This window comes from Haliotis rubra, unplaced genomic scaffold (genome assembly GCF_003918875.1).
Source record: "Haliotis rubra isolate DU_JTF1 unplaced genomic scaffold, ASM391887v1 Scf86, whole genome shotgun sequence".
Classification (NCBI taxonomy): domain Eukaryota; kingdom Metazoa; phylum Mollusca; class Gastropoda; order Lepetellida; family Haliotidae; genus Haliotis; species Haliotis rubra.
In genome coordinates this window covers 1,814,006-1,833,765 of record NW_025767590.1, presented here as the reverse complement: position 1 = coordinate 1,833,765, position 19,760 = coordinate 1,814,006, and the positions used below count along the sequence as shown (strand labels likewise).

The following is a 19,760-nucleotide window of genomic DNA, read 5'->3' as shown; positions in this document are numbered from 1 at the left end:
CAACCACCATCGTGAGACATACACGTCTGCCACCACACCTGTTCATGACGTTAATTAACCATAATGACAAATGACAGATGCACGATAAGTGCATCCAAGTCCTGGGGCTCCTTTCACGAAGCAACCTGTACTAAGGTTAACCTTAACTCCCATTCTTTAACATTGCACTAACCGTTACCTTAGTGACTTACGATCACCTTAGAGCTTTGAGAATGGAGGCCCTGGCTTCCAACAAGGTCAAAAGTCGATTTGTGGATAATTCACTGAAAATAGAATATTTACTAATAGGTTTCTTAGCACGGGTTTATATTCTGTTTAACCCCATTGACCGTACAACACTGACAAGACTTGCATAAATATTCGAGTACTCGTCTAACTCTTCTGGGGGAATGTAATTTTAACGTGTCTGTATGATTGGGCAGAGAAGCATGTTGACATTAAAATGTCGATTGCTGTCTTGCTTACAATTTTTCATCCCTGTGGCGTTTGTCAGGAATCAGACAGTGTTTAAGTGGAATTACAAAGCTTTTGACTTTTGATCTGATAGAGCGCGTTAGAGATGCGTGGAACAGGTGAATCAGACACACAGGTGGAACCGGTTGTAGCTCACCTGGACCCAAGGTCAGTCTTAGTTCATGCCATGGAAATTACAGATGGGGATAGAGATAATATACACGATACCAACCACGAACAATTTAGTTCACAGATATTTGATTGTTATATATGTATATCTGTTACTGTACTGAGGGCAGGGCCATGGAGGGGGAGGCGATGTAGGGAGGGGAGAAGTGTGTGGGTTGGTTCATTGGGCGGATATGTTCTACACCTGCTTTCAGCTCTGTACAATATTGTTGCAGTTCTCGGTGGATAAGTTCTCTCTCTCTTCCATCTCTCCCAATGCCTTTCCTATTTTTGTGACGTAGACATGGCTATGTATATTTTCTTGACTTTCCAATGTTTTAAATGTCATTTATGGTGTCGCCAGGTTCCTGTGATCCAGGGTTCGAATCTAAGAGATATAACCCTTCGGTGTCCACACTATATCCGTGCTCGTATATATCGACTCATTAATGTACTAGATCATGTCATAAGTACAAGGAAATATATTGTAAACTCATTGTAATGAATAGTCATCTGACATGGCCGATACTTTTCATAACAACGTCTTCTGCAGAATATAAAATTGAGAATTTGACATTTTCAGGTGACGAAAGGTTCCTTTGTCATACCCGGTCCTTTCAAATTTATAACTGTCAGATAGAAACATGCATATAGGTTGTGTATGCTAATTCTAAAGTTATTAAGTGAATAAGTAGCAGATGTAATTTTGTTCTAGCTGTTAGATACATGCATATCGCCAAACGTTGTTGTGATATTGATTATATATGACATTCTGTCGAAGGAAAAATCTATAAGGATTTTAAGGAATTTTAGATCTAAGGCATCCCGGCTGATTGTACGATTCCTTCTAAATTTTTGTTCCCTACCAGAGATACCACGGTAAAGGTGAGCTACAGATTGTATTTATCTTCCTTTAAATTGGATAATACAGTCTTGATTTATTTTGATATAAACATTGTTGTTAGATTTAACTGCATGTAGACGTTATAAAAACATATAATAATAATGTTAGTTTCCTGACGTCAAGCTCCTTGCAGCTGTTCTCTAAAAATGAATACACCAATGCGTAACGTTAGCAGGTTGTGAAGATTCGAAATTTTATGAAACAAAAAACTCCTACGTGTCTTCAGTATAAAGAACACCCAACTGGCGTATGTTTTCCCTTTGGTGCTAATTGGTGCACGGGATGAATCCAAGATTATTATGAGCTCTAAAGTGCCAACTAAAGTGAACTCCGAATCCCGTCACTACGGCCCGTCATCCCTCGCTGACACGCCACGTCACAGAGGACATACGTTATAGGTTATAACAACACGCCTATTCACTTGTACATATGGCTTCTTCTATGTAACTATTTATTTAAGATACGTATGTTAATTATCTACTAACAATATCTAAAAAGGATGGCACACGTGATAGCGGAAGATCTATAGCAAAAAAAAATAATAGAATTTCACTCAGTGAGTATATATAGTGGTTATTAGACAGAGTAGTTGCTGATACTGAGATCGGGAGGAGGGTTTGGTGAAAGCATGACTTGTTCATAAGATTTGAAAAGTGTGATCTGTTCAGAAAATGCTCATACGGAAAAAAAGTATACGGTGTATGTTGTATGTTTTAGGTAAGAAATTGTTTTTCTCCGCCTTTAAGTGCCCAAACCTTCTAAGGTATTTCAGTGTTACAAGCAGGAGTGTATGACAGATTGATATATGAATGATAGACAGATAAATAGATCGTCTTTATTCCTGCTCGTAATGGAGACTGGCTGGACATAACAATGGGCATATAATATAAGGCAGATAATTATTCAGTTCACGCGGATGTGGGTATGAATCATATACTGTGTTTGGTCCCATGTGTCAAATATAATCACTTGCTTGGTAACGGTGTGAGAACCTACACTGAAACGTGGTTCACTGTAAGAAAGACGTTGTTCACCCATACCGTCATCCTTCCTTAAACATAAAGTCTTCAACACAAGCAGGATGTCAGCCTATGAGGTATTGCATCATCCCCTTTCCGCATATCAACAATAAGCATGTATATATTATGTCAAACATTTTATTAATTAATTCGTTTACTTCATGCATACCGAGCGTACAAATCATATATATATATGTGTAACCATGGGCAACAGATCCACAGCGACCTTCTCTAGACTATGGGTCCACGGGGCAGGGGGTAAAGTAGCAGATAGAAGGGGTTGGGTTGATGGAGGACCCGCTGACTAACAGCGATAAAACCATTTCCATAAACATGAGAATGAAAGCTCAGCGCCTCGATTACAGATTCTACTGGACGTGAAGGCAGAATAGCCGTGAATATTACATGACTGGATCATTGGCAATCGGTGATTGTGATCGGCAGATACCAGGTGTCAGGTATTCTCTGAGGGTATTCTGCCCAAACACAGCTTGGCAATGTTTGTGTCTAACTAACGGTTTTAATTGCCTGCCTGAAATACAAATATATTATTAAAATCTTCAACAAAAAGCTTTTTCTGAAAGCAGTAACTATTCTCAATGATATATTTCAAATTGATTACACTGGTTGACACCACCAATGGAGAGTAGACATCATACTCGCTCCAATTCCAATATTGAGTTACTGGATAAAAAATTAAACATTAAAGGAAATAGAACTTTACGAAACATCTAAGTTTCCACATGTTCAAACAGTCTCTTTGGATTGACCCACCCATTATAAGAGATAACCAGTCTTCATTGCTCAGCAATGCAATGTTCAAAGGACTTCACTTTATCGGAATTTCGAATTACTGAAATGTCGAAACCATGAGGGCCATTCTATTTTATGATAAGAGTATGGCCAGTGCGTCTACAATGAACTATACAATCTCATCTTACAACATGGGCTGCCAAGACCAAATCTTACCCAGATGTTCACGGGTCAATTGACTTATTAACTGAGATGTAACTTTTGGACACAGGTGTTATTAATGTCGTCCAGAAATTGAATCGTTCTACGTTTATTTTACTCCACCAATTTAGAAAGAACTAATGTATCCAATGATGCTAATCTTTGGGACAAGGTTACGGTTCTGTTAGAGACACTCTCTGAACTAAACTTAGTGAACTTTACCTCTCATATTTGCCTCTAAATGGGCGGGGGTCCATACAGTAACGCGAAAAAATATACTTGACTTTGAGTTGGGTATCCAGTTCAATAACAGTATAAAGATGTCACTTATTGACATAGTTTCTTTTTTCTAAATAGTTCTAATAGCGACTATAGAGTTACAGAGCGGCCTCGTACCTATTTCTATTTAAACACCACGGTGTTTGGAGGATTGCTATTAGCTCCGATGCAAATATTTACATTTGCCATGGAGATGACACACCTTAGTTACAGAGAGCAGGTTCCAAAATGCCCCAGAGATGTTTTTGCTTTACATAACCTTGGACCATCGTTAAATGCGCGGGATAGACAGGCATTGTTTTCTGAAGCAAGCACGAGCAACACCTTCAGCCTTATCAAGAATCAGGATTATGTTTCCAGTTGAGCGCCGAAACAGCTGCATAGACTAGGGCCCACGTTGAAATCGATCTTAAAAGGACCTTGCTACATAAGTATTCACAAATAGCATATTCAGCATAATCATTCTAGACATGTTTAGGAGACTGGCCAAACGTCGCAGTTGACAGATTCAGATATCTCACAGACAACACCTGACGGCTGAGACAGGAAAATAATGGAACATCCAACCTGGAGTGATGATAACTAGAATAATGGAACATCCCACCTGGAGTGATGATAACTAGAATAATGGAACATCCAACCTGGAGGGGTGATGATAACTAGAATAATGGAACATCCAACCTGGAGTGATGATAACTAGAATAATGGAACATCCAACTGGAGGATGTGATGATAACTAGAATAATGGAACATCCAACCTGGAGTGATGATAACTAGAATAATGGAACATCCAACCTGGAGTGATGATAACTAGAATAATGGAACATCCAACCTGGAGTGATGATAACTAGAATAATGGAACATCCCACCTGGAGTGATGATAACTAGAATAATGGAACATCCAACCTGGAGTGATGATAACTAGAATAATGGAACATCCAACCTGGAGTGATGATAACTAGAATAATGGAACATCCAACCTGGAGTGATGATAACTAGAATAATGGAACATCCAACCTGGAAGTGATGATAACTAGAATAATGGAACATCCAACCTGGAGTGATGATAACTAGAATAATGGAACATCCAACCTGGAGTGATGATAACTAGAATAATGGAACATCCAACCTGGAGTGATGATAACTAGAATAATGGAACATCCAACCTGGAGTGATGATAACTAGAATAATGGAACATCCAACCTGGAACATCCAACCTGGAGTGATGATAACTAGAATAATGGAACATCCAACCTGGAGTGATGATAACTAGAATAATGGAACATCCAACCTGGAGTGATGATAACTAGAATAATGGAACATCCAACCTGGAGTGATGATAACTAGAATAATGGAACATCCAACCTGGAGTGATGATAACTAGAATAATGGAACATCCAACCTGGAGTGATGATAACTAGAATAATGGAACATCCAACCTGGAGTGATGATAACTAGAATAATGGAACATCCAACCTGGAGTGATGATAACTAGAATAATGGAACATCCAACCTGGAGTGATGATAACTAGAATAATGGAACATCCAACCCGGGGTGATGATAACTAGAATAATGGAACATCCAACCTGGAGTGATGATAACTAGAATAATGGAACATCCAACCTGGAGTGATGATAACTAGAATAATGGAACATCCAACCTGGAGTGATGATAACTAGAATAATGGAAACATCCAACCTGGAGTGATGATAACTAGAATAATGGAACATCCAACCTGGAGTGATGATAACTAGAATAATGGAACATCCAACCTGGAGTGATGATAACTAGAATAATGGAACATCCAACCTGGAGTGATGATAACTAGAATAATGGAACATCCAACCTGAGTGATGATAACTAGAATAATGGAACATCCAACCTGGAGTGATGATAACTAGAATAATGGAACATCCAACCTGGAGTGATGATAACTAGAATAATGGAACATCCTGGAGTGATGATAACTAGAATAATGGAACATCAACCTGGAGTGATGATAACTAGAATAATGGAACATCCAACCTGGAGTGATGATAACTAGAATAATGGAACATCCAACCTGGAACATCCAACCTGGAGTGATGATAACTAGAATAATGAACAACCATCTAGAATAATGGAACATCCAACCCTGGAACATCCAACCTGGAGTGATGATAACTAGAATAATGGAACATCCAACCTGGGTGATGATAACTAGAATAATGGAATAACCTGGAGTGATGATAACTAGAATAATGGAACATCCAACCTGGAGTGATGATAACTAGAATAATGGAACATCCAACCTGGAGTGATGATAACTAGAATAATGGAACATCCAACCTGGAGTGATGATAACTAGAATAATGGAACATCCAACCTGGGTGATGATAACTAGAATAATGGAACATCAACCTGGGTGATGATAACTAGAATAATGGAACATCCAACCTGGGTGATGATAACTAGAATAATGGAACATCCAACCTGGAGTGATGATAACTAGAATAATGGAACATCCAACCTGGAGTGATGATAACTAGAATAATGGAACATCCAACCTGGAGTGATGATAACTAGAATAATGGAACATCATGGAACATTCAACCTGGAGTGATGATAACTAGAATAATGGAACATCCAACCTGGAGTGATGATAACTAGATAACTAGAATAATGGAACATCCAACCTGGAGTGATGATAACTAGAATAATGGAACATCCCACCTGGAGTGATGATAACTAGAATAATGGAACATCCCAACCTGGAGTGATGATAACTAGAATAATGGACATTCATCCAACCTGGAGTGATGATAACTAGAATAATGGAACATCCAACCTGGAGTGATGATAACTAGAATAATGGAACATCCAACCTGGAGTGATGATAACTAGAATAATGGAACATCCAACCTGGAGTGATGATAACTAGAATAATGGAACATCCCACCTGGAGTGATGATAACTAGAATAATGGAACATCCAACCTGGAGTGATGATAACTAGAATAATGGAACATCCAACCTGGTGTGATGATAACTAGAATGGCGAAGGAAATCCTGTACAAAGCCGTAATGCCTGTGTACAACGCAATGTTTACACAGACGACATCTTTAGGTATCCATTCAACTGGATAATGTTATAGACTTCTCAAATATTGGTCTTACATAACATTTATTAGTTAACATTTTGGGTGGATCTTAAAGCTGTGTGCTGTAGTTTTGGACCATGTGGTCAAAGTGTCAAATCGGATAAAAATGAAACTGAATTATCTCCAAGCCTAACCTCAGTGTCGGGAAGGTTCAACCTACTTAGCAAGAGAGACGTTTTTCAACGTCTGACCCCGCCTTCTTAACCTCGTGGGGCGGTGGGGTAGCCTAATGGTTAAAGCGTTGGCTCGTCACGCCGAAGACCCGGGTTCGAATCCCCATATGGGTACAATGTGTGAAGCCCATTTCTGGTGTCCCCCGCCGTGATGTTGCTGGAATATTGCTAAAAGCGGCGTAAAACCAAACTCAGTCAGTCAGTCAGTCTTAACCTCGTTCCCCTGTGGAACTTAGATGCCTAAAATGGCTTTTATGTTGTAATGAGATGCGCCAGGATCCGCTGGCCCTTGGGTGACGGCACCATACTGGTCAGTGCGTCACATCGGCCTGTCCCCTGAGCTGGCACTTTAATGCAACTATAAAACTGTTCATTGCAGTGTAAAGCCCACCATCGCCTCTTCGTGAAACACGTGCATTCGTCACATTACGTGCTGCTTACAGTTGTGACTTGTATTGATTCATTTGTAGTTACGAGTATATCATATAGCTGCGTGCTGTTATAGCTTAAAAGCGATGGGGGCCAGCACATATCCTATTTACGCCCAACACGAGTATAACGTATAATCTTCGTCTCGAGCTATCTCCACTATTGTGATTCAACTGCAGCTTAACGTGTTATTAACCTATAACCTGTATTATTTGTGCAGACCGTCTGTCAGTATAGCACCGGAACAGTGTAATTACTGCATCCTGAATCACGGTTCTTATCGCGCCATTCATTATCTTGACAAAAACCCAATATTTCCCGATCATTATTCAACATTGTAAATCATACAGACAAACAGTCTCCATACTGTGAGTAATGGAAGGTAAATTATAACGCACATTGATTCTTATCAGTACTAGTGATTGAGCTAAAATCAGTTATCCTGCATCGATATGACTTTGTCATTTTGATTGTTTCATACAACTCTTTATCATAGGAGATGTATTTTGTGTCCTGGTTCAGACTACAAGCCGCATAAACATTTCCATACTCACAATGATAACTGGAGTAAAATAGGTAACCCCTTTCCATATTCAGAAGAACTCTTTGCTAAACTATTCCGACTATTCCATAAGCATGTGTTTATGAACCACTAACCATTAGTGGTGATAATGAGGAACGTATGCTGTCTCAGTAGTCACCCCCGTCACAAACACACGCAAAGGCAAGTCAATGTACACCTGAAACAAAACCAGAAGACCTTATGGTACAAGTCAAAATAAAGAATTGCTTGGGACAGTATTTTGGACTCAGATGCGTAAAATGTGTAAAGGTTCCCCACGCGTCAATGTTTTTAAAGCATTAATGAAGCCTTGAATGTTGTAACTTTAATCAAACACATTTTGAGGAAGAAATGAATGGGTTTTTTTACGTTTTTGAAGGTCAATAAAGGTAGAGAGTTCAAAATGCACTTGAACGTGTGATGGTGATTTATTTGTTGATGCTATGAAGGGTGGGCGTGTTCGTGACGTATACGATTAACGCTCTTTTAAACCACAAACTGCAATGATTAATTACAACCAGGTGATGCATTACATGAATATATTTGTGCATGTGCTAAGTATAAGACAATGTAAGATGTAATATCAAGAATGTAGATAATGTGGTCAACAACGACTCGTTTGAATTTTGAAATTGTTTCTCTCAGTTTTGCCCCTGTTAAAAGGGTTTGAGTTTCGTCACGACCTACTTTCTCCGGGGTAAGCATGATTGACTTCTCTTACTGTGCTATCAGAAACAATGACAAGGGCAATCCATTGTGTGAGCACTTTCAGTAATTGCGAACCAAGTTACACGCGGTATGTGTTTAAGGATAGATTCACATTAGCATGAACGATGAGAGTGGAATAAATGTGTATTCCTTACAGTAATGTTTGATATTTACACTCATAGATTACGTTTTAGTTTGATCAGCAACACATTGTGAAAGGTTGGTGGAAATTTGCATTTTGTCATAGATGTCGATTTTATTCATGAAGTAAAAATCTTGGAATATTGTGAATAATGTCAAATCATAACTACCTTCATTAAATTGTTTATTATAAAGTTATTGTAATTGTTATAAAAAGAAGGCATGTGGACCAGAAACAATTCTAGCCTTGATATCTATCTCCTACTGACCCCCAGAAACAAAGGGATTCAACGGCAGCTAGAGGAGACAACCACAACTCATTGCAGCATTAAATGGCATATCAGGCACTGATCACCACCACCACCACCACCACCAGATCCGTGAAGGTCCGGGTTAGAATGAATCTTCAGTAACCCATGCTTGTCGTAAGAGGCGACTAACGGGTCGGGTGGTCTGGTTCGCTGGCTTGGATGACCCATGTCATCGGTTCCCAGCTGCGCAATTCGATGCTCATGCTGTTGATCACTGGATTGTCTTGACCAGACTCGTTTATTTACAGACCGCCGCCATATAGCTGGAATACTGCTGAGTGCGGCGTAAAACTAAACTCACTCACTCACTCACTCACTCACCACCACCACCACACACACTCCCCGATAGACACTTCCTTGACACTATGTTAAACAATAATTAAAATATAAGATATCTCCCAGCTGACAGATTTTATCTAGAATTGATGATGATGGATCTACATAATGTATCTACTGTGATTGTTCCATATAGTTTTCAAACACAATAGGATTCACAAACTAATATCCACGAACATCAGCCCTGAATGCAAACAATACCTACGAACTATATTCTTCTGGTTGTGACTTCTCAGAACTCAACACAATGCTTGCCAACGAACTGGATTGAATGTGTTGTTAACACTCGATCAAATAGTGTATGGCTTTAGTTGTGCTCTGATGTGTAAATATATACATCGTATAATGTTACGACAAAGAAATACGAAACAAACAGACCATGGAAACAATGATTTATTGTGAAGAAACACACTTGAAAGTAGAAGTTATTGACCATCCTGTCACGTAGGTTATATGTATGTAAATGCATTTTTATGACATATCGATCCTTAGAAGCAGTTTGTAAGGAGGAATTCAACACAGTCAAATGTTTGTTGCATATGGTCATTTCTACCCGCTATAGCCACGACTGTATTCTTCATTCACGTCCCCACTGATGCCGGAGTCAGACTCGCGTTAAGCAATCAATGTACCTTTTAGGAGTCCTTCACATCTGATTCTGCCAAAGCCATTTGGTCACAAAGGTAAACAATGGCTTATTCAACCATATGTCTTCAAGTCATCAGTGTGTTGGTTTTACTATCAAGGAATCAATAGATAACCGGACTTTGACGAGATTCATTATTTATAGACCCAGGCACAATGACAGTTTGACAGAACTGATATATAGGTGAGCACCTTCTGATGTCGGGATGCAAATACAAGTAAAGTGCTTCTTTGAAGGGCAAAATGAATCATGACCCACTTCTCCACCTGTGCAGTCTTGCGTGTATGTCAATATAACAATGCATTAATAAAATTAATAATTAACGAACAGTTACTATATGACCAAGGGGAGGATGAAAAAACAGCGAGTGTCACGTCCTACGTCTTGTAGTAACTATGGTAATTGCCCCAATGGAATTGTTATGTTTCCGTCATGGATTACAGCAGTTAAATAACTTGCATAGTTCCACCTTTATAGTTGACCTACCATTCATTGACTCATTTCTCTTGACGTCAATGAAGTTCAGTCAAAACAGTTACCTTCAACATTTGCATTCACCAATAGAAGACCATCCATGGTAGTAATTTTATGACAATATGTAAAGAGCCAGGCAAAAAGAGCCCGACAGTTTACTATACGACTGTAGGTCAATGAATTCTTTCAGGAAAGTACAATTTGTCTCAAGGAAAAATACGAACAAAATAGGTTTTTCCCAGATTTACATATAAAACATCATTAATTAATGGATGCGCTGTAGAAAGAGAATGAATGTTTCCTCGCGGGATCTCCATATGTCTCGGATAATATAACTGTGTTAGAACAGCGCTATTCCTCGAGAGACCCAATTTACTGTAAGTCCATTATGAAATAAGTTACAAATTTTGCTGAGGATAGTTAAGAAAGTGTGATTTTGTGTGTGACGATCCATTTCTGAAGATAGAAGGAAAACTTCTGTCCAAACTATTTAGATTTTTTAGTATAATTGTCACTAAGGGTAAAGGATACATATGGAAAATATAGTTTTACCACATCTTATTCACTCTAATTTACAAAGTAGAATTTATACCTCTAAGTTTTAATATGTCCAACTTAACGGTATCGTCTGCAAATAATGTCACTGAACTACATACGTATATATACATAAGTACAAACGCGGTGCGGTGGGGTAGCCTAGTGGTCAAAGCGTTCGCTCCTCACGCCGAAGACCCGGGTTCGATCCCCCACATGGGTACAATTTGTGAAGCCCATTTCTGGTGTCCCCCGCCGTGATATTGCTGGAGGATTGCTAAAAGCGGCGTAAAACTAAACTCACTCACTCACTCACTACATACAGACGCGATAGCATATTAAACACATTTTAGAATTAACTCTTAACCATTTACATACTAAATGAGCATTTCTGGACATATGTCATCTCCAAATAATGTCATTGAACTATATACATAATATGTATTATGTATGTATTATGTATATATATATATATATATATATATATATATATACATACACATATTGACAGAAGCGATAGTACATTAAACACACTTTAGAATTAACTCTAGCTGTGTACTTTCCATAAACCTATTCCTCTTGGCCTACGCCTTGCCGACCTTCCAGTTCAACGCTACATAAGTCTTAAAGAACCGAAAACAAATTCATTATTTGCTAATCATGAATATCAAGAGGGCTGGAATCCCACAGGAACGTGTTATTAAGAGTCAGCTATGCATTTAAAACATAGGGCTGAAAAACAATCAGTGACGTGTATGATTCGAACCAGCGTGGAAGTTGGTTGTTGATCATATCGATTGGGCATTATAGCTATTACTGACATACAAGAGCGGTGTGACGTGTGTAGAAATGACCAATCAGTTGATGCGTCATGCTCCACGTGAACTCATTCTCTACAGCTTACACTGGTAGGTCTTCAGTGTAGCTGGTAATTCAGTAGATGAAACTACAATAGGCTCAGTGAACTGATATAGTTAATATTTGCATAATGCAAGTGACCGGGATAACTTTGGTCAGGACAAGGAACCTTGGATATGTGACAATGTGTTTTATAATGTTTTCATAGTCTCTCATAATTCTGAATGGGTGGTTCACGTCTTCTATGTATTGTATATGTTATGTATTTTATGTATATATTAAGTGAGGTGAGACTTAAATAAACATTTATCTATCTATCATTAGGATATATGTGGGTCGCTAGCAGGGGATGAATGTCGATCCTGTGGTAATCTGACACAATCCGAGTGTTGGAAGCCTGCCTGTAAACAGTATTATAGATATATCATGGGGTGTCAGCCGGATGTGGGAAGAAATCACACTGCGATGATTGTCTCTGACCTTTACCGTTTAGATGTAACCCGCGAACACGGTGTTGACTAACAAAAAGTCATACTGAGGCTTGAATTATATAATACAGGGGCGTGAACCCGTGTAAGGAATTCAGGCGTCAGGTTTGCCGATCACGCAGACACACACACAGTGTCCCTACAAGTGATGTAAGATCGGAGATGAAGCGTGGGACAATCACTGACACTGTACACTGACAATATAATACATTAACTGTTGAAAGGGACACCCCTAAACCACATCAGAAATATTTTAGTTTTATTCAAATATTTATACATGGTCATTATATAGTAGGTCAGTTAACAACGTTGTGATGTAACATCGCTCAGTCGTTGATTAGGGCTGTTAGAAAACGTTAGTCACTTACAAAGCTGGGATATAGCGTGGCCATGGCGTTCATATAAGTGATTGTGCATAATCGTGACGTTAACATCTATCCATTTACTATTTTAACTCAAACGGTTTTCGAATTTATTGGCCACACCCCTCTCCATAAACTTCAGTTGCCTTTCCACCATCAAGTCCTTTAACATTACATAATATTGCCATACAATGTGATGTTATAACATTATACAGCGTCAACGCTTGACAATAACAGGACTCGATTATCCGCCGAAAATGATGCCATGGGCGGAAAGGGCAAAATAGTGAAAAACACATGACTGGATCACTGAAAAATCAGTGATGACACCCGGTGTTCGCGATTAACAAGCATTTTCTAAGCTACGTACAAAAAATGTTTATGATTTCACTTCATTTAAGTCAATCTGCGAATCTTGGCAATTGCATTCACAATGTTAAAAGCTTGATGTCATATAACGTAATTTTTATACATTTGTACATGTTTTAGATACGCAAGAGCCATGTCTTTCATGATCTAAAAGCTAAGTACACACATGTTTATTCAAATCATAATTGGTAGCTACTTTTGTCGAGTGCTGCGTTTTAATACGGATAGGACCGACATGTAAATGGTAGACGTCATATTGTAAGCACGGGTGTTTCAGACAAAATAGCTTATAGAACCAATAAACCTGTCCGCTGTGGAGGCATTTCAGCTGCTTCGTATATTTACAGATTCGTTAATAATAAGAACACTTAGCTTACAATAACATAAGGGGAACACATCTGTGGAACTATATCATATCTCGACTGAGAATAGAGAAGGATTATTGTTTACTTCATGCAGTCAGACAGACGTATGAAAAACAAAACTTATCTACAAGAATTTTCAATTACGGAATGCAACTTATAGTCCACAGTCACACAGACCGTAGCACAGTCCGTCTCAAAATACCCCTGATAACTCGTGATAAAGATGTACTCGCAGTGCAAGTCAGGTCTAAAGAGTACTGGTCTTATGGTCAAACCCCAAAACTACCTCCTCATTCACATGCTAATATAGACATATGCACTCACACACACTCCATGACAGCTACTTTACTGACAGTTATACGGTAAACGGTACTATTTATTACTATCAATTGGCAATATTTGGTGCGTTTAATTTGCGGAACCACTGCAGAAATCACTAATCCGTTTTAGGATATATCAATGGATATTGCCGATCGTTGCGGTTCACCAGTACTATTTCTCTTTCTCTAACCGTCACAACATATTTGTAAAGAATGAATGTTGGTTATGACTAGCTAATTGTTGAAGTGATTCAAACTGTTTAAGTCCTTTGATTCCTTGATTTTACTTGATGTCGTCTTGCACATGGCTTCATGTACATGAACACAATCCATATATTCACGTAATGGCGACTCGTATGAATAATGTATCGTAGGGTGACAATTAATGTCTGGACATGAACAAGGGTTAATCAAGTACACCAGAGTTAATGAAGCAAAACCAACAAACATATTGCTGAAACCATTGATTCTTCTATAAAAGACATTCCATAAATATTTTCACACTGAATGGCATCTGCATGTTTTATGGAAGCGTCTTGGAATGTTTTCAAGAGCAGAATCCGCCTTCAGTGCTTCCAGCAATCTCATTTGGGGATAGATTTGGGAACACCCAATATCATGTCATTCATACACACCAAACGTCTGCTCACCAACATCCGATGATCATTAAGAACCTTGATTTTTTAAAATAAAGCGGTTTAAGAACCCGTTCCACTTTAACCTTTTTAGAGAAATGTTTCCTAATCGCGCTCATCTAAAGTACACAATGCCGACGTTTACGGGGCCGTATACAATCTGTCTCAGTTCCGATAGACTATACGACCCACCCTCTGCATGAACAGAGTGAGGATATCCCCTTTGAGGAAGGTCATCGTGACACGAGGTGGTACTGACATCCCCTCCCTGGACCCCACTGCATCTGTTGCATGGTTCTGTTTACAGAGCTGTATCCTCAGGGATTTGACGTTTTGCATGGGCAGCCCAGCTAGCTCATCTACATCAACAGGATGGCAGAATGAGTGAGCACTTTATACATAGCATTAATGGTTAATGCAAAGGCATCATGCAAAACATCGAAGCATTACATGTACAGTCTTTGCCAGAGTAAACATGACAAGTTTGTTATGGGCGTGTAATTTCAAATCGTGTCTTTAACGTTGAGGTATGCCGTTCTGTGCCAGGACCTAACAATTATAGAACAGTTATAGTGTTCCATTCCCCGCATTTTATTGCATGTTTATAAAATTCATATAACAACATATCAAAACAATAATACAGACTTATCTATGTGTTAGCTGAACACTAATACAGACTTATCTACGTGTTAGCTGAACACTAATACAGACTTATCTACGTGTTAGCTGAACACTAATACAGACTTATCTACGTGTTGACTGAACACTAATACAGACTTATCTTTGTGTTGACTGAACACTAATACAGACTTATCTATGTGTTGACTGAACACTAATACAGACTTATCTATGTGTTGACTGAACACTAATACAGACTTATCTATGTGTTGACTGAACACTAATACAGACTTATCTATGTGTTGACTGAACACTAATACAGACTTATCTTTGTGTTAGCTGAACACTAATACAGACTTATCTACGTGTTGACTGAACACTAATACAGACTTATCTATGTGTTGACTGAACACTAATACAGACTTATCTATGTGTTGACTGAACACTAATACAGACTTATCTATGTGTTGACTGAACACTAATACAGACTTATCTATGTGTTGACTGAACACTAATACAGACTTATCTATGTGTTAGCTGAGCACTAATACAGACTTATCTATGTGTTGACTGAACACTAATACAGACTTATCTATGTGTTGACTGAGCACTAATACAGACTTATCTATGTGTTGACTGAACACTAATACAGACTTATCTATGTGTTAGCTGAGCACTAATACAGACTTATCTATGTGTTGACTGAACACTAATACAGACTTATCTGTGTGTTAGCTGAACACTAATACAGACTTATCTATGTGTTGACTGAACACTAATACAGACTTATCTATGTGTTCACTGAACACTAATACAGACTTATCTATGTGTTAGCTGAGCACTAATACAGACTTATCTATGTGTTGACTGAACACTAATACAGACTTATCTATGTGTTAACTGAACACTAATACAGACTTATCTGACAACACTAATGATGACTGAACACTAATACAGACTTATCTATGTGTTAGCTGAACACTAATACAGACTTATCTATGTGTTAGCTGAACACTAATACAGACTTATCTATGTGTTGACTGAACACTAATACAGACTTATCTATGTGTTGACTGAACACTAATACAGACTTATCTATGTGTTGACTGAGCACTAATACAGACTTATCTATGTGTTGACTGAACACTAATACAGACTTATCTATGTGTTAGCTGAACACTAATACAGACTTATCTATGTGTTGACTGAACACTAATACAGACTTATCTATGTGTTAGCTGAACACTAATACAGACTTATCTATGTGTTGACTGAACACTAATACAGACTTATCTATGTGTTAGCTGAACACTAATACAGACTTATCTATGTGTTAGCTGAAGACTAATACAGACTTATTTGTGTGTTAGCTGAACACTGAATATAATACAGAATTATCTCTGCGTTAGCTCGTGAAAGATGAAAGGCAGACGTTGACATAACTGCTGAACAGATAAGTCATGGGTGCTTAAAGACTGATCTTTGGATATATGCAAGAAAAGTAGAGTAAACTCTGTGCGTAACATTACGTTCGTCAAGATGTTAACAGATACAAGACAGAAATACTGAACATTCTGATATGACGTGAAACTGCACAAACTGCAAATATTGGATTGGGCGACTGACCCAATACCACCTCTGACAGAAAGCCTGTAATTGTTTCCAGGACCGCGGAATTAAAGGGTTGATTTATATTGACATCATGACGCTGTCAGGAGCTCCTGTATTGCAGCAGCAGCGCGCCCAAATGCCGAGTCCTTCTGTCCGCGAGTCTGCCCTTGGCACTCCAGACTGACGAGAGCACAAATAGTCTTGGCTTGACAGCTAGTAATTAAACACTAGTCAAACATTTCATTGACATATGCTGGAGCAATTATGTATAACTAACTACCACTCAATGTCGTGTTTCGGTGTTATATCTGTATGGAGACGTGTAAATACAGCATAATGTTCACTGAGATTAATGGTACTGATGTGTGACGCCTCCAGGCTCTAACAATAAAGGTAAGAGAATACATTTTCTGTGTTAATTTTAACTTTAATGGTATGTTTTAATGGTAATATTTATATAACTGATACTTCATACAGACAGTATAAAAATATAAAAACAAACTTTCAATATATATGAACATTTTCCATCATCGTGAAGAAATCCCTGCCAAAAGCAGAAGCCACTGTACGATTCCGACTTCGTCACAAATGCAATAATGAGTGAGTGAGTGAGTCTAGTTTTTAGCCGCTTTAGCAATATTCCAGCAATATCACGGAGGGGGACACCAGAAATGGACTTGACACATTGTACCCATCTTTGGCGTGATGAGCGAACGCTTTAACCGCTAGGCTACCCCACCGCCCCAAATGCAGTCATGAATCAATATCAAATAGTCACGGTGTAGGAGTTAGCGACAACAATCTCTGCTGTAAACCGTCAAATACGAAAACTGCATATAAAGTAGTCATCACTGATTTTATGTACCCACTATACATTACCCGTCATTTCATCCATCATCTTGTACAGCAAACAATCTATTTTGGGGGGTAAAGTCACGAGGACAAATATCCCCTAGAATGTTCTCAGATACTCAACGACCTCCTCCTAATTACCTTGAACACTGTCATATATACCAGCCCGTAGGTGTCGCTATAAGATGGTTTCGTGTTCCACGTCGACTATAATAACATAACCAAGAGCACAGCTTGGGAGGACGTATCCCATCTCAGGAATCTGTTTACTTTGATGTTCCTGGAAGTCCATAAAGGTACGTACACTATCAGCGGGGAGGGGTAATCAAGGAAGTTCCACTAGTCGGTAGCATCACTTGAAGCATCTACCTTGGGTTAATAAGCCTTCAGTAGCTGTTTGTGTTACTGGGGCAGATCATATGTTTTACTGTTTAGACTTTAGTTTTCATGGTGTCAAAGATCTAAAAATATCTGTTTCCGTTATAGACCCTTGCGTCAGGTGAGGCTAGTGACCTGTTTCATCTCACTGAAAACAACATTTTTAAGTGTTACGCGCATGTTGAAGTTTGGGTTGCAGTGATTATGGTACTCCGGCTAGTACGCAGAATATGATGTTTGCAATTGGTGTCATAAATCCACTAGGTTTTATGACTTATGGTATTTAAGCAGCAATGACCATAAATTTGCAAGTTGAAATGAAGATAATAGTTATGCGTAGTATGCTCATGATAAGACTGGACAGTGGTAAAAAATATGTGTTTAAATGAAGTCCAAAATCGAGATTAAAGATCCAGTTAAAGACAAAATATGTAAAACTTTGTATTCCGCCTGACTTAAAACTACATATATAAATACACAATGCAATTATGAAAGTGGTCAGATGTAATATACCTTATATCTGGTGTATTATTGCACTGGCTCAGTAATTTACAGATTCTATTGCTCTCGTGGGTTTACTCCCATTCCACGTTATCGGACCGACTTGCCTCATTGCCAGTACACACTGTCACTGATCTAGCTGACTCTGCCACCGCAACTTCCAAAACAATCGAGGTGAACTGAGAGTCTAGACCACGTACTCTGTGTACTGCTCTGACAAGTGTACACTCTGAGATCTAAGAACATTTCATTACAGGTCACGTCAGAACACATTTTGCCACCAAACATGAATGACTTTCAGACAGTCGACCTTAGCCCATCAGAAAGCAACTTTATAAACAAGGTTTTGAAAATTACTTTTAAAATGTTCTCAATTCAGAAATGAAAAACATGGAAACGAAATGTCTTGTTGGTGGCTGCGATTAGACTACAGTACTTTACACCATTGATGTGCTCTTCTATTCCAAACGTCTAGCGTGTCATGTCCATGTCTAGCATTTGGAATCGTACAGCCTATTTCAATCGGAATACCCAGTGTTGAAATTTGATTAGCGGTAGCGGGAACCAAGGTCTGATTCTGTTTGTTGTATAGCTTTTCACAAAAATTTCTTTGTTATTATGTTGTGTTTTCTGACTGGCATAAAACAACTAAGCAGACAATTATATTAAAGCACTTATCAAAATATGTTTACTGACACGACAGTGTTGTTTTCATGGTTTCTACACGGAAGTAAACATCTTCAAGGGACGTAACTCTATGGGATCAAGCTCGGGTTAATATATTAGAACCTACTGAACTAATTCAGACTAAATTCAGTTGTTCCCCCCAGTCCCCTTTAGTGCAAGTTTAAACATTCAGCAGCGATGATCGAATGTTCTTGTGCAGGACTTTAATGTTATTAAATAAAGATTCATCCAGTAATTAAAATTGACGATATTTTGTTCAGTATTTAGTGTTTTTTTCTTTTAACTCTAATGATTAATGCTCAATGGGATCACATGTATTTTTATGCGGTGATTTATGGTGTGTAACTGGGGTTGGCGAGTTTACAGAGACTGGTTACGCCAGTCAAAGGGGATACACCAGACCCAGAGATGAAAAATATATAACCAAAGGAATGCGACATTATGGTTCTGAATTCACCTAAAAGACTGTAATTATCTCCCCTGTT

General features: G+C 38.5%; 1 protein-coding gene across 6 annotated transcripts in view; it reads left to right on the top strand.

The window, feature by feature from the left end:
* Window positions 1-19,760, top strand: part of LOC124262868 (glutamate receptor ionotropic, kainate 2-like) — an 86,646-nt gene that overhangs the window by 10,040 nt on the left and 56,846 nt on the right. The window contains exon 1 of one of the 6 annotated variants that reach the window (XM_046697451.1): window positions 17,934-18,005. The exons of the other annotated variants lie outside the window; for them this stretch is intronic. The gene's annotated coding sequence lies outside the window, so the exon portion shown is untranslated. Of the gene's footprint in view, window positions 1-17,933; window positions 18,006-19,760 lie in introns of those variants that run through there. 6 annotated transcript variants of the gene reach the window in all.